Source organism: Choloepus didactylus, chromosome Y, assembly GCF_015220235.1.
Source record: "Choloepus didactylus isolate mChoDid1 chromosome Y, mChoDid1.pri, whole genome shotgun sequence".
Classification (NCBI taxonomy): Eukaryota; Metazoa; Chordata; class Mammalia; order Pilosa; family Megalonychidae; genus Choloepus; species Choloepus didactylus.
In genome coordinates, this window is record NC_051335.1 from 8,806,391 (window position 1) to 8,820,495 (window position 14,105).

General features: G+C 38.2%; 1 pseudogene; it reads left to right on the forward strand.

Annotated features, from left to right (window-relative positions):
- Positions 1 to 655: 655 nt before the first annotated feature.
- LOC119524007 lies at positions 656 to 11,387 on the forward strand (annotated as a pseudogene).
- Positions 11,388 to 14,105: the final 2,718 nt, after the last annotated feature.

A 14,105-nucleotide genomic window follows, 5' to 3' on the forward strand; every position in this document is an offset into this window, starting at 1 on the left:
TAAAATATTACTGTTAACTATATTTACTTTAGGTGTAGTTTTTCCCATATACCACTCTATTATTAATACCTTGTAATGGTGATGTTCATTTGTTCTAGTTCACGGAAAATTATTATTCACATTCATCATCCACAACAGGATTCACTGTGTTATACAGTCCCATGTTTCATCCTCTAGCTTTACTTATAGTGACATACACAACCCCAGATTTCCCCTTTCAACCACAATCTCAGTCACAATTCATCATTGTTAAATAAACTCATGATAATGTACTACTATCATCTTTATCCATTTCCAAACATTTACAATCAACCTTATTAAAAATTCTGCACAAGTTAAGCATCAGCTCCCCATTTTCTACTGTCATTCTATTTTCTGGTAACCTGTATTCTTGAAATTAACTCAGTGAGTTTGCTTATTCTAGTTAGTTCATATCAGTGAGATCATATAATATTTGTCCTTTTGTGTCTGGCTTATTCACTCAACATGATGTCCTCAAGGTTCATCCATGTTGTTGCATGCATCAGAACTTCATTTCTTCTTATAACCGAATAATATTCCATCATGTGTATATACCACATTTTGTTTCTTCATTCATCAGTTGATGGACTCTTGGGATGGTTTCATCTTTTGGGAAATTGTAAATCATGCCACTATGAGCATTGGTGTGCAAATACCTCTTCGCATCCCTGCATTCAAGTACTTTGGAGTTTATACCAGCAGCGGGATTGCCAGGTCATACGGCAATTCTATACTTAGCTTCCTGAGGAACTGCCGAACTTTCACAGTGGCTGTATCATTCTGTATTCCCACCAACAGAGAATAAGTGTCCCTGTTTCTCCACATACTCTCCAACACTTTTAGTTTTCTGGGTTTTTTTTAATAGTGGCCATTCTAGTAGGGGTGAAATTATATTTTATTATGGTTATAATTTGCATTTCCCTAATAGCTAGTGATGTTCAGCATCTTTTCATGTGCTTTTTAACCATTTGTATTTCCTCTTTGGAAAAATGTGTATTCAAGTCTTTTGCCCATTTTTAAATTGAGTTGTTTGTCTTTTTATTTTTGAGTTGTATGATTTCTTTATATATTCTGGATATTATTGGATATGTGGTTTCCAAATATTTTCTCCCTTTGAGTAGACTGCCTTTTCACCTTCTTGACTAAGTCCTTTGAAGCACAGAAGTATTCAATTTTGTGGAGGTCCCATTTATCTATTTTTTGTTTTGTGTTTGTGCTTTGGTTATAAGGTCAAAGAAACCACTGCCCACCACAAGATCTTCTAGGAGTATTGTGGTTCTGGCTTTTATATTTAGGCCTTTAATCCATTTTTAGTTAAATTTCTTTAAGGTGAGAGATAGGGGCCCTCTTTCATTCTTTTGGATATGGATTTCCAGTTCTCTCTCTGTCCCAATTGGGTGGATCTGGCAACCTTGTCAAAAATCAATTGACCATACTGAGGAGCTATTTCTGAACTCTCAATTTGATTCCATTGATCAGTATGTCTATCCTTATGCCAGTGCCATGCTATTTTGCCCACTGTAGCTTTCTAATATGATTTAAAGTCAGCAAGGGTGAACCTGCCAACTTTGTTCTTCTTTTTGAAGATGTTTTTGGCTATTCGGAGCCCCTTATGCTTCCAAATAAATTTGATAATTGGCTCTTCTGTTTCTGCAAAGTAGGCTATTGGAACATTCATGGGGATTGTGTTGAATCTGTAAATCAATTTGGGTAGAATTGACATCTTAATGATATTTAGTCTTCCTATCCATGAACTTGAAATTTCCTTCCATTTATTTAGATCTTCTTTGATTTCTTTTAGCAATGTTTTGTAGTGTTCTTAGTAAAGGTCCTTTACATCCTTTGTTAAATTTATTCCTAGATATTTCATTGTTTTAGTTGATATTGTAAATGAAATTCTTTTCTTGATTTCTTTGGGAAATTGCTCGTTACTGGTGTATAGGATCACTACTGATTTTTTCCTCTTGATCTTGTATCCTGCTTCATTGCTGAATTGATTTACTAGCTCTAGTAGCTATGTTGTTGATTTTTCAGGGCTTTCTAAATATTGGATCATGTCATCTGCAAATAGTGATAGTTTTACTTTTTCCTTTCCATTTTAGATGCTTTTTATTTCTTTTTCTTGCTGAATTGCTCTACTAGAACTTCCATGGCAATACTTAATAATAGTGGTGACAGTGGGCATCCTTGTCTTGTTCACGATGTTAGAGGGAAAGCATTCAGTCTTTTTATAATTAAGTATGCTGTTAGTTGTGGGATTTTTTGTATATGCCCTTTATAGTGTTGAGGAATTTTCCTTCTATTCTTATCTTTCAAAGCGTTTTCATCCACGATGGGTGCTGGATTTTGTCAAATGCCTTTTCTGCATCAATCAAGATGATAATGAATTTTTTCCTTTGTTTCGTTAATGTGGTGCATTACATTAATTGATTTTCTTAATGTTGACCCACTCTTGCATACCTGGGATAAAACCCTCTTGTTCCTTCTGTATGATTCTTTTGATGTGTTGTTGGATTTGTTTTTCAAGTATTTTGTTGAGGATTTTTGCATCTATAGTCATTAGAGAGATTGGTCTGTAATTTTCTTTCCTTGGAGTGTCTTGATCTGGCTTTGGTGTTCAGGAAATGTTGGCTTCATAGAATGAGTTAGGTAATGTTCCCTCTTCTTCAATTTTCTGGAAGAGTTTGAGCAGGATAGGTATTAATTCTTCTTGGAATGATTGGTAGATTTCACCTGTGAAGACATGTGGTCCTGGGATTCTTTGTTAGGAGTTTTTTGATGATTTATTTAATCTCTTTACTTGTAATCGGTTTGTTGACGTCTTCTATTCCTTCTAGAGTCAGTGTAGGTTGTTCATGGGTTTCTAGAAAATTGTCCTTTTCATTTAAGTTGTCTAATTTGTTGGTACACAGTTGTTCATAGTATCCTTTTTTGATCATTTGCTATTTCTTTGGGGTCAGTAGTAATTTCCCCCCTCATTTCTGATATATTTATTTGCATCTTCTCTCTTTTTCTTTGTCTGTCTAGCTAAGGGTTTATCAATGTTATTGATCTTCTTAAATAACCAACTTTTGTTTGTATTGATTCCATTGATTTTTGTTGTTATTCACAATTTCATTTATTTCCTCTAATCTTTGTAGTTTCTTTCCTTCTGCTTGCTTTGGAATTAGTTGGCTACTCTTCTTCTAGTTTCTCCAGATGGGCAGTTAGGTCTTTCATTTTAACTCTTTCTTCCTTTTTAAGGTAGGTGTTTAGGACTATTAATTTCCCTCTAAGCCCTGCCTTTGCTGTATCCTTTGAGTTTTGAAATGTTTTGTTCTCATTTTCATTTGTCTCAAGATATGAACTGATTTGATTTTTCTTTGACCCACTGATTGTTTGAGTGTCTTATTCAACATCCATATATTTTTGAATTTGCCAGTTCTCCACCTAATTGGCAGCTTCATTCCATTATGATCAGAGAAAGAGCCTTGCATCATTTTAATCTTTTAAAATTTATTGAGACTTGTTTTGTGACCCAACATGTTGCCCATTCTGTAGAATGATCTATGAGCACTTTAGAAGAATGTATAACCTACTGTTTTGGTGTGCAATGTTCTGTATATGTCTGTTAGGTCTAATTCATTTATCATATTATTCAAGTTCTCTGTTTCCTTATTGATCCTCTGTTTAGATGGTCTATCTGTTGCTGAGAGTGGAGTGTTGAAGTCTGCTACTATCGTAGAGACATTTATTTCTCCTTTCAGTTTTGCCAGTGTTTGCCTGATGTGTTTTGGGGCACCCCTATTGTTTATATGTGTATTTTTTCTTTATTTTATTACTCATAAATATTTATGATTTTTATTTCTTCTTGGTTTATTGCCCCTTTTATTAATATGTGATGACCTTCTTTGTCTCCAATACTAGTTTTGCATTTACAGTCTATTTTGTCCAATATTAATATAGCTACCTCAGCTCTTTTTTAGTTACTTTTTGCATGAATAACTTTTATCAACCTTTCACTTTCAGCCTATTTGTGTATTTGGGTGTATGTTGAGTCTATTGTGAACAGCATATAGATGGCTCATTTTTTTTATCCATGCTGCCAATCTGTGTCTTTCTTTAATGCAATTTTATTGAGATATGCTTACACACCATATAATCCATTCAAAGTATACACTCAGTGGCTCACAGCATCATCATACAGCTGTACATTAACCACCACAATCAATTTTAGAACATTGTCATTACTGCATAATAAAGGAAAAAATAAAGATAAAAATAAAAAAGGATACTCAAACCATCCCACACCCCTTATTCCCCCCATTGTTTATACTTTTTTTACCTTTATTTTATTACTCATCTGCCCATACACTGGGTAAAGGGAGTGTCAGTCACGAGGTTTTCACTGTAACACAGTTGCATGATAAAAGCTGTATAGTTATACAATTATGAAGAATCAAGTCTACTGGATTACCATTCAACAGATTCAGATATTTCCTTCTAGCTATTGTAATACACTAAGGAATATCTATATAATGTTTAAGAATAATCTCCAGATTGATATCTTGATACTATTTGAGATGTCTCAGCCATGGACACTTTATTTTATTTCATATCTTTCCCCCTTTTTTATCAAGACAGCGTTCTCAATCCCACAATGCCAGGTCCAGGCTCATCCCTGGGAGTCATGTCCTTCATTGCCAGGGAGATATACATTCCTGGGAGCTATGTCCAATGTAGGGGGGAAGACAGTGAATTTATTTGCAGAGTTGGCCAAAAGAAAGAGGCCACATGTGAGCAACAAAAGAGGCTCTCTGGGGGTGATTCTTAGCCATAGTTATAAGTAGACTTAGCTTCTCCATTGCAAGCCCCAAGATCGAGGGCTCAGCCTTCCAAATTGGTAGTCCCCAATGCTTGCGAGAATATCAGAAATTCCCTAGGTGAGGAAGTTTAATATTTTCACATTTCCCCCCTGTACCTCAAGGGAAATACATTTTTATTTTCTGCCAAAATACTATGGGGTGCATCAGGGTATCACACTAACCTGTACAGAACAGCAAGATTCATTCCCCATTCTAGGTGCCATGCAACCATGTTGTTTAAATAAACTGACCTTACAGGTTATATTAGAAAGTGTGCTACAGGTAATATAGAATTTGTACCAAATAAACATCTCTTAAATAACAGTCAAAGCTCAGAAATAGATGTGACTGCTGTAAGAATTTGCAATCTGCAAACCTGACCAACAAGCCTCATTGAGCACTCTGCACCCCTGCATCATCGATTGCCCAATTTCTGTCCATGTTCTATCCCCTGGTACCTATGCTCTAGAATTCAATTCTTAGCATTTGCTCATTATAGTTAGTCCATATTAGTGAGGCCTTGCAATATTTGTCGTTTTGTTTCTGGCTTATTTCACTCAACACAGTGTCCTCAAGGTTCACTCACCTAGTTGCATGCCTCACAATGTCATTCCTTCTTGTAGCTGTTCAATATTCTTTTGTATGTATACACCACATTTTGCCCTTCTGTTCACCCATCAGTGTACCCTTAGGCTGCCTCCATTCATTACAAATCATGAATACTCTGCCCTAAGCACCATGTGTAAAGGCCTATCAGTGCCCCGCTTTTAGTTCTTCCAAGTATGTACCAAATAACGGGATTTCCGGATCATATACAACCCTATACTTAGACTCACACACAGTGAATAGGTATATCCCTCCACATCTTCACCAGCACTTGTATCTGTTTATTTTTTAAACAGTTTTATTCATACACCATGCAGTCCATCCTAAGTGAACAATCGATAGCTCATGGTATAATCACATAATTATGCTTTCACCACCACAATCTATATGAGAACATTTTAATTTCTTCCACAAAAAAAGAAGAGGAAGAAAAAAAGAAAAAAGATTAAAGAATAAAGAATAAAATAAAATTACATTAAAAAGGAGAAACAACAAGAAGAATCCCATACCCCTACTTTATATTCCCGTGTTTACATTAGCTTTGGTGTATTGTCCTTTACTACAATTAATGGAAGAATATTACAATGTTATGGTCAACTATAGACCCTAGTTTTCATTGATTGCATTTTTTCCCACATAGCATTTCATTTTCAATACCTTGCAATGTTGACATTCACTTGTTTTCCCTCATATAAATTCTTTCTTATATTTCTAACTTTAATCACCATCATTGTCCACTCTAATTTTTTGCTAAGTTATACAGTTGCAGTTTTATCCTATATCTTTCCTTCTGGTATCATACATGCCCCTACCCTTCCTCTTTCAACCATACTCACACAGCTTTGTTCATTATACTTACAGTATTGTACTACCATCACACAGTATTGTGCTATCCATTTCTGGATCTTTACAATCAATCACGTTCAACATAATAGACTCCTTCAGCATCAAATGCCCAATATCTACCCTCTTTCTACCTCTGAATAACCTGTGTTCTTAACTTGAACTCTCAGAGTTTGCTCATTATAGTTAGTTCATATTCGTGAGACCATACAATATTTTTCTTTTTGTTTCTCCTAATTTCACTCAACATAATGTCCTCAAGGTTAATCAACACTGTTATATGTGTCGTGACTTTAATTTGTCCTACAGCTGCATAATATCCATCATATGTATATACCACAGTTTATTTATCCACTCCTCTGTTGATGGACATTTGGGCTGTTTCCACTTTTTTGGCAATTCTGTATAATGCCACTGTAAACATCAGTTTACAGATGTCCATTCGCATTCATGCCTTCCGTTCCTCAGGGTATATAATGAGTAATGGGCTTGCTGGATCATATGGCAATTCTATACTTAGCTTCCTGAGGAACTGCACACTGTCTTCCAGAGTGGTTGCACCATCTACATTCCCACCAACAGTGAATAAGTGTGCTTTTTTCTCCACATTCTCTCCAGCACTTGTAGATCTCTGTTCTTTTAATAATGGCCATTCTAGTAGGTGTGAAATGATATCTCATTGTGGTTTTGATTTGCATTTCCTTAATAGCTAGTAAAAGTCAGCATCTTTTCATATGTTTTTGAGCCATTTGTATTTCTTCTTTGGAAAAGTGTCTGTCCATGAATTTTGCCCATTTTTAAATGGATTTTTAATCTTTTTGTTGTTGTGTTGTAGGATCTCTTTATGTATTCTGGATTTTAACTGTTATCTGATATTTGGTTTCCAAATATTGTCTCCCATTGTGTAGGCTCCCTTTTTAATTTCCTGACAAAATCCGTTGATGTGCAAAAGTTTTCAATTTTGTGGAGACCCCATTTATCTATTTCTTCTTTCATTGCTCACACTTTGGGTGTAAGGTCTAGGAAACCACCTCCTATCACAAGATCTTTAAGATATTTCCCAACATTTTCTTCTAAGAGTCTTATGGTTTTAGTGCTTATGTTTAGGTCTTTGATCCACTTAGAGTTAATTTTTATAAACATTGTGAGATAGGAGTCCTCTTTCATTCTTTTGGATATGGATATCCAGTTCTCCAAACACCATTTATTGAAGAGACTACTCTGTCTCAGTCGAGGTGACTTGACAGCCTTATCAAAGATCAATTGTCCATAGACAAGAGGTTCTATTTATGAATGCTCAATTTGATTCCATTGGTCAGTACATCTATCTTTATGCCAGTACTATGCTGACTTGACCACTGTCTCTAATTGAAAAAAAAAAAAAAAAGAGCTAAGGTGGGCAGAAGAGGCACTTATCTGTACCTCTACTTCTGCCTGGAATGGGGGCAAGGCCTGGGAAAGTCCCGTTCTATGTTTGCAGTAAGCAAGTGGGGTATGGTGGGGGGAGGGCAGGGAGCAGATGCTGGGAGCCACTGGAAGTCAGGTTTTCCCATTCTGAATGGTAATTAATGAGTTCAACAAAAGTTTTCATGATGAAATAATTTTCAAACATGATATCTTAAGATATGAGAGTTAATCAGAGCTAGAGCTTGGCAGATATGAATGTCAGTATTAGTGCATATAGCCACTGTCAAAATAATAATAAAAAAAAAAAGGTGAAAAAGAGCCCAGACTTCAATTAGTGATATGAATGAAGCAGGTCTGGTTAAGACCAGGGCAAGCCAGGCCAAAGGGTAAAGGTTGAAACTGATTGTGTTTTAAAACTTCAACTTCCATATGAGACCAAGGGAATAGATATCTATTTGGTACAGGATCTAAATTTTCTAAACGGTACAACTCTACAGTCGATTTGTTCAAACACCAGAATTGCATGGAACTTTGAATAGGAAGTGAGATACAGTAGGTTAGTATAGGCTGGAGTGAAATAGCAACACATTCTAGAGTAATTTGGGCAGATAATAGAAAATATATTTACAGCCTCCCCCTCCCCAGCCCCGAGGATCTGGGGGAAGGTGTGGATGTGTTGGACATCCTCACCTGGACTGGTGCTGATGTTGTCATAAACATTGGGACTGGCGGTTTGATGTGCTGAGCCCTCGAGCATGGGACGTGCCCTTATGAAGCTCATTACCACAAAGGAGAGTCTAAAGTTGTATGTAATGGTGCCTAAGAGTCTCCCCCTGAGTACCTCTTTGTTGCTCAGATGTGGCCCTCTCTCTCTCTAACTGAGCCATCTCAACAGGTGAACTCGCTGCTCTCCCCCCTACGTGGGACCCGACTCCCAGGGGTGTAAATCTCCCTGGCAATGCAGAGTATGACTCCCAAGGATGAATCTGGACCCGGCATTGTGGAACTGAGAGTATCTTCTTGACCAAAAGGGGGATGCAAAATGAGACGAAATAGTTTCAGCGGCTGAGAGATTTCAAATGGAGTCAAGAGGTCACTCTGGTGGACATTCTTATGCACTATATAGATAAAACCTCTTAGGCTTTAATGTATTGGAATAGCTAGAAGTAAATACTTGAAACTACCAAACTCCAACTCAGCAGTCTGGACTCCTGAAGACAATTATATAATAATGTAGATTACAAGGGGTGACAGCGTGATTGTGAAGACCTTGTGGATCACACCCCCTTTATCTAGTGTATGGATGAGTAGAAAAATGGGGATAAAAACTAAAGGACAAATGGGGTGGGATGGGGGGATGACTTGGGTGTTCTTTTTTCACTTTTATTTTTATTCTTGTTCTGGTTCTTTCTGATGTAAGGAAAATGTTCAGAGATAGATTGTGGTGATGAACGCATAACTATGTTATCATACTGTGGACAGTGGATTGTATACCATGGATGATTGTATGGTGTGTGAATATATTTCAATAAAACTGAAATTAATCAAAAAAAAGATATGATAGTTGAGGAAATCTCTCCTAATCTTGAACCCTAATGATGCAGTACTGAAAGCAGAGACCCACTAAAGAAGATATCAAAAGTGGAGGGGAGATGAGGGCAGCAAATATCTGAGGGTCTGAAGAGCTGCTCCAAATATCTGAACTCTCCAGGACAGGTCCAAACAGGCAAAGGCAGAGAAAGGCCAGAACCGGCACAAGAGCAAAACTTACAGACTCATGCAGAAATCCAGGCTCAGAAAATCAATCCTGGAGTCTCTGAAGAGGTGATATCCCTTGAAATTTATCACAGATTGAGTTAAATGGAATCCAAAGCAGGAGTTGCTCACCCAGTAGAAAATGCATCTGTGGGAGTTGGTATCCCAATAGGGAGTGACAAATTCAAATCATTCTAACTACTAGTTACTAACCCTGACAAGGGTAAGAAGATGATGGGGTTGGGGGCTGGGGTGAAGCGGATGTTGTTGCTTTAAATAGTGCAGTTAAGGAAGGCCTCTCTCATAAGGAGATTTTGGAACCGAGGCCTAAATGAATTAAGTGAGCCAAATGAAAATCAAGGAGAAGAGAAAGCCAGGCAGAGAAAATGTGCAAGTGCCAAGACCCTGAAGTGGGAATAACTCATCCAAAGTTGTACAACTAGTAAATAGCAGAGTCTAGACTTGAAATCAGGAACTCTGGCTCTAGAGCCCATGTTTGTAGACACAACTCCATATTGCCTTCGATGTGAGCTTCTTCCAAAAGAGTTTATGCAAATGATACACTGCTACCTCCACCACCAATATTCCCCATCCCTCTTCTTGGATCTAAATCTCCTCATACTGCTTACTTCCATCTGATCTACTAAATGTTTCCTTCTCTATCTTGATTATGGGCTGTATCTCTGCCATCCCACCACCTCACTAGAATGAAAGCTCCATGAGGTCAGGGATTCTTATCTGTCATGTTCATGGCTGTATTAAACCAGTGCCTGGAACATAATAAGTAGGGCTCAATAAATATTTGTTGGCTGGCTGGATGACCTGGATTAAAAATCTTCAAGGGTTTCAGAGCTATTTGGAAGTTAATACCAAATGATTGGCCAACATCCAGAAGAATGACCAGATCCTCTGAAAAAAAGCCAGTAGATATCCCTGCCAGAGACTAAATCATAGGTATTTGGCCTTGTTAGCCAGGAGGTGACCCAAACAGCAGTTCAAGCATGTAGTCATTCATCCATGGTTTGCCAAGTACTTTCTGTGAACAACTGCACAGAATCAACACCCATAAGCCGACCCTGGATAAAGTTTCCAAATTCTCTTTGTTCTAAACTTAAAAGATGGTGTTTATAAGTTCTCTTCTTCCATTAATGGTGTTCAAAAGTTGGGGGAAGAGCGGTGACAGTGGTGGCTGCTGTCAGAGCTGAAGAGGGGCTGGAAGGAGCGGCCATGGCAGTCAGCACTGGTGCCACTGGAGGCTAATCCCGGGGTCACCAATCAGTTTCTCAAACAATTAGGTCTACATCCTAACTGGCAATTTGTTGATGTATATGGAATGGACTCCTTAGCATGGTTCCAAGACCAGTGTGTGCAGTGTTACTTCTCTTCCCTATTACAGAAAAGTATGAAGTCTTCAGAAGAGAAGAGGAAGAAAAAATTAAATCTCTGGGACAGGATGTTACCTCCTCAGTATATTTCATGAAGCAAACAATCAGGAATGCCTGTGGAACAACTGGACTGATCCATGCTATTGCTAACAATAAAGACAAGATGCACTTTGAATCAGGTTTGACCTTGAAAAAATTCCTGGAAGAATCTGTGTCAATGAGCCCTGAAGAAAGAACCAGATACCTGGGGAACTATGATGCTATTCAAGTTACTCATGAGTCCAGTGCCCATGAAGGTCAGATTGAGATGCCAAGTATAGATGAAAAAGTAGATCTTCATTTTATTGCATTAATTCATATAGATGGGTATCTCTATGAATTAGATGGATGGAAATCATTTCCACTTAACCATGGGGAAACTAGTGATGAAACTTTATTAGTGGATGCCATAGAAGCTTGCAAGAAGTTTATGGAACGTGACCCTGATGAATTAAAATTTAATGTGATTGCTATTTCTGCAGAGTAGCTTGTCAATAATGGAAACAACCAAATACAGTATTATTTGCAACAAAAATTAAATTTCTGCTGCCATACACTAACTCAAAATTTTTGATATTTTCATTAACCTGACTGATTAAAATTTATGTGCATTAAAAAAATGGGGAGAGGGGGCGGGTAGTCCAATACTGGTAAAATACAACAAACCAAAAATGTTATTTTTCTCTATTTTATAACATGAAATAAAATCCTGTGTGGCAAAGCCAATTGTAATAAATTCCTTTGGGAATACAGAACACAAAATATTAACCCCATAAAAGAAAGCCAAGATATCCTATTTGCATTCCAGAATTTATGAGAAAGAGATGGTCCCCCACCAAAGCCCCTCAGAATAAAGAGAAAGCACTCTATAATTAATGAGAACCCAAACAGGTAATAGCTAGTTTATGTTAAATACACATAGACTTATAGATAATGTAGTCTAATCCCTCAATTTAAAGACAAGAAAGCTGAATCCCAGGAAGATAAAAATCATAAGTCAACTGCCTCATAAAGAGTGGATGGCAGAAAGAGGGCTAGAACCCTGGTGTCCTGGTGCCCTGGTGCCCTGTACAGAGCTTTATGCTTTACACAACAGAGTCCTTTTAACCTAGGTGCCAGATAGCCAGATCCCATGTGAAGAGTTGCCATCTTTTAATTTTTTTCCACTGAGTCCCAAAGTTCACCATTTTTAAAACAAAGGTTGTTCCACTGAACCAAATCCCAAGCCAGGTTGGGAAACTGCTTCTCTTAGCCCTTGAGAAAATGAATTTTCATGTTCTCCCAGGACTAGGGCATTTCAGGGAAGCCCCACTCAGAGGATGTCAGTGTGAGGAAACTATTTCCTTCAGCAAGAAGAGGACGTAGGCAGAACCTGGGGGAAACAAATGAGAATCCAATACCTGCACATGGATGGTAGAGCCAGGATTTGCTTTCTTCTTTCATGGGTACTCACCAACCTAAGGCAATGACACATTCTTATCAACCTACATGTGAGCTGAAGGGTTTAATTCTGTGCATGTGTTTGCATCAATTGTCTGTGCATGTGTTTGCATCAATTTTAGCTTTCAGAGAGCAGGGGTTGGGTCCATAAAATCTGTTTTCAGAGTCCCTCACTTAGTACCATGAGTTACTGGCTTTAAGAATTGCTTCTGGATGAGGGGAACAGCTGCTTTTGCAATATCTAATACCCTTTTCTCAGGAGACTGTGAGCACTGAAGAATCAGGCAGTGTAGGATGGTACAAAGGAGAAGTCTGGGTTTTGCCAATAGGGAAGGCATGTTTCTGAAGCTTCCAGTTGTCTTCTGCTCAGCTTAATCCAGTATGGGAGGTGTTCAATCCCCTCACAAATGGGTAGTCAGGTGTCCTGTAACCTAGGCTAGTACTTGTATCAGGCACTCAGGCCCATGACTTTGCCCTGAAATTTATTCATTCATTCATTCATTCATTCGTCACTCCAACCAACATATTGAGCTCATGCTTTGAATTAGGCCTTGTGCAGCTGCTATGGAGGATATAGAACTTATGGTTCTAGTATCCACCAAAGCAGCCTACTCAATAATGATCACAGGGTAAAAAGTGGTCATCACATTGATAGAGACAAAAGTAATGTATTCCAGGGACTCCAGGAAAAGAGAGAGATGATTTCCAAATGGAAAATCTGATGGCATTTCGGTTTCAAACTATGCTTTGAAGAACAGGTAGCACCTGGACATGGAAAGATGAGGAAGGAAGTAGGGGAGGAGGAGGCCTTCAAAAGGTAAGGCCCAGCATGGATGCAGAACCATGTCAATCAATAACCAAGCAATTGGACGAGTGGCAATGTTTCTTGAATAAGATCTAAATTGTAAGTCACAGCAAATGCTAGGGACACAATCTCATCTGCAACCTGTGTTGTCTGCCACCCTCTAACCAGCGGAAGACTTTCTTTTAGACCTGACATTTAGGAGGCCTCTATCTGGGCTGGAGCAGTGGGAAGTGACATCATGAAGGGGGATCACCTTCAAGGGCATACCTTCTTTTTCTTCTCACACATAAGAAGAGGATCAAATTTAACAGATACACTGACATATGTGATCAAAAAGTCAGTTTCTCACCAAAACACCAGAGGAAAATCTCTACCACTCACAGCCTCCTTCCATTAATCTCATTCACCTCCTCCTCCCACCACTCCTGGCCTCTGCTCCTGCAGGGTTTGGCTTCTAACTAGTCAACTGACGAACAGAGGTAGAAATCAAAGCCATCTGCTTTCCACTCAGCTCAGAAAATCACTCACTTTTTCAGTGATGCCTAAAACTCTTAAGTCTTCTGGACAGTTTACGGTAGATTTATGTGCAAAAGACATTGCAAAACTCTCTGCCTCATTTTCTATATTTAATGTAGGTAGGTGATCAGAGTTTGAGTTTCCACCAGGTGTATTTTGGTAGTAATGAACTATTTTGTGGAGGGGGTGGGAAATGGAACCACAACAAAAAAAGATAGAACTGCTTAGTGATTTTAATTGGCTTGTGCATAGAATTTAAACATCAGTCCAAATCTACCCATACAAAACACTGAGCAAACGAGCTGTTTTCCCCCACTTGAGGCCTTTTGAGCTGAAACAAGAATGAACAGCTTGTATGGGTGGTAGTACTCGCTGATTTTTGCTATTAGGCAATTTTTCCCCTTTGGAATAAAATGCCAATTAGTCCTCTGGCCCAGGCACTGC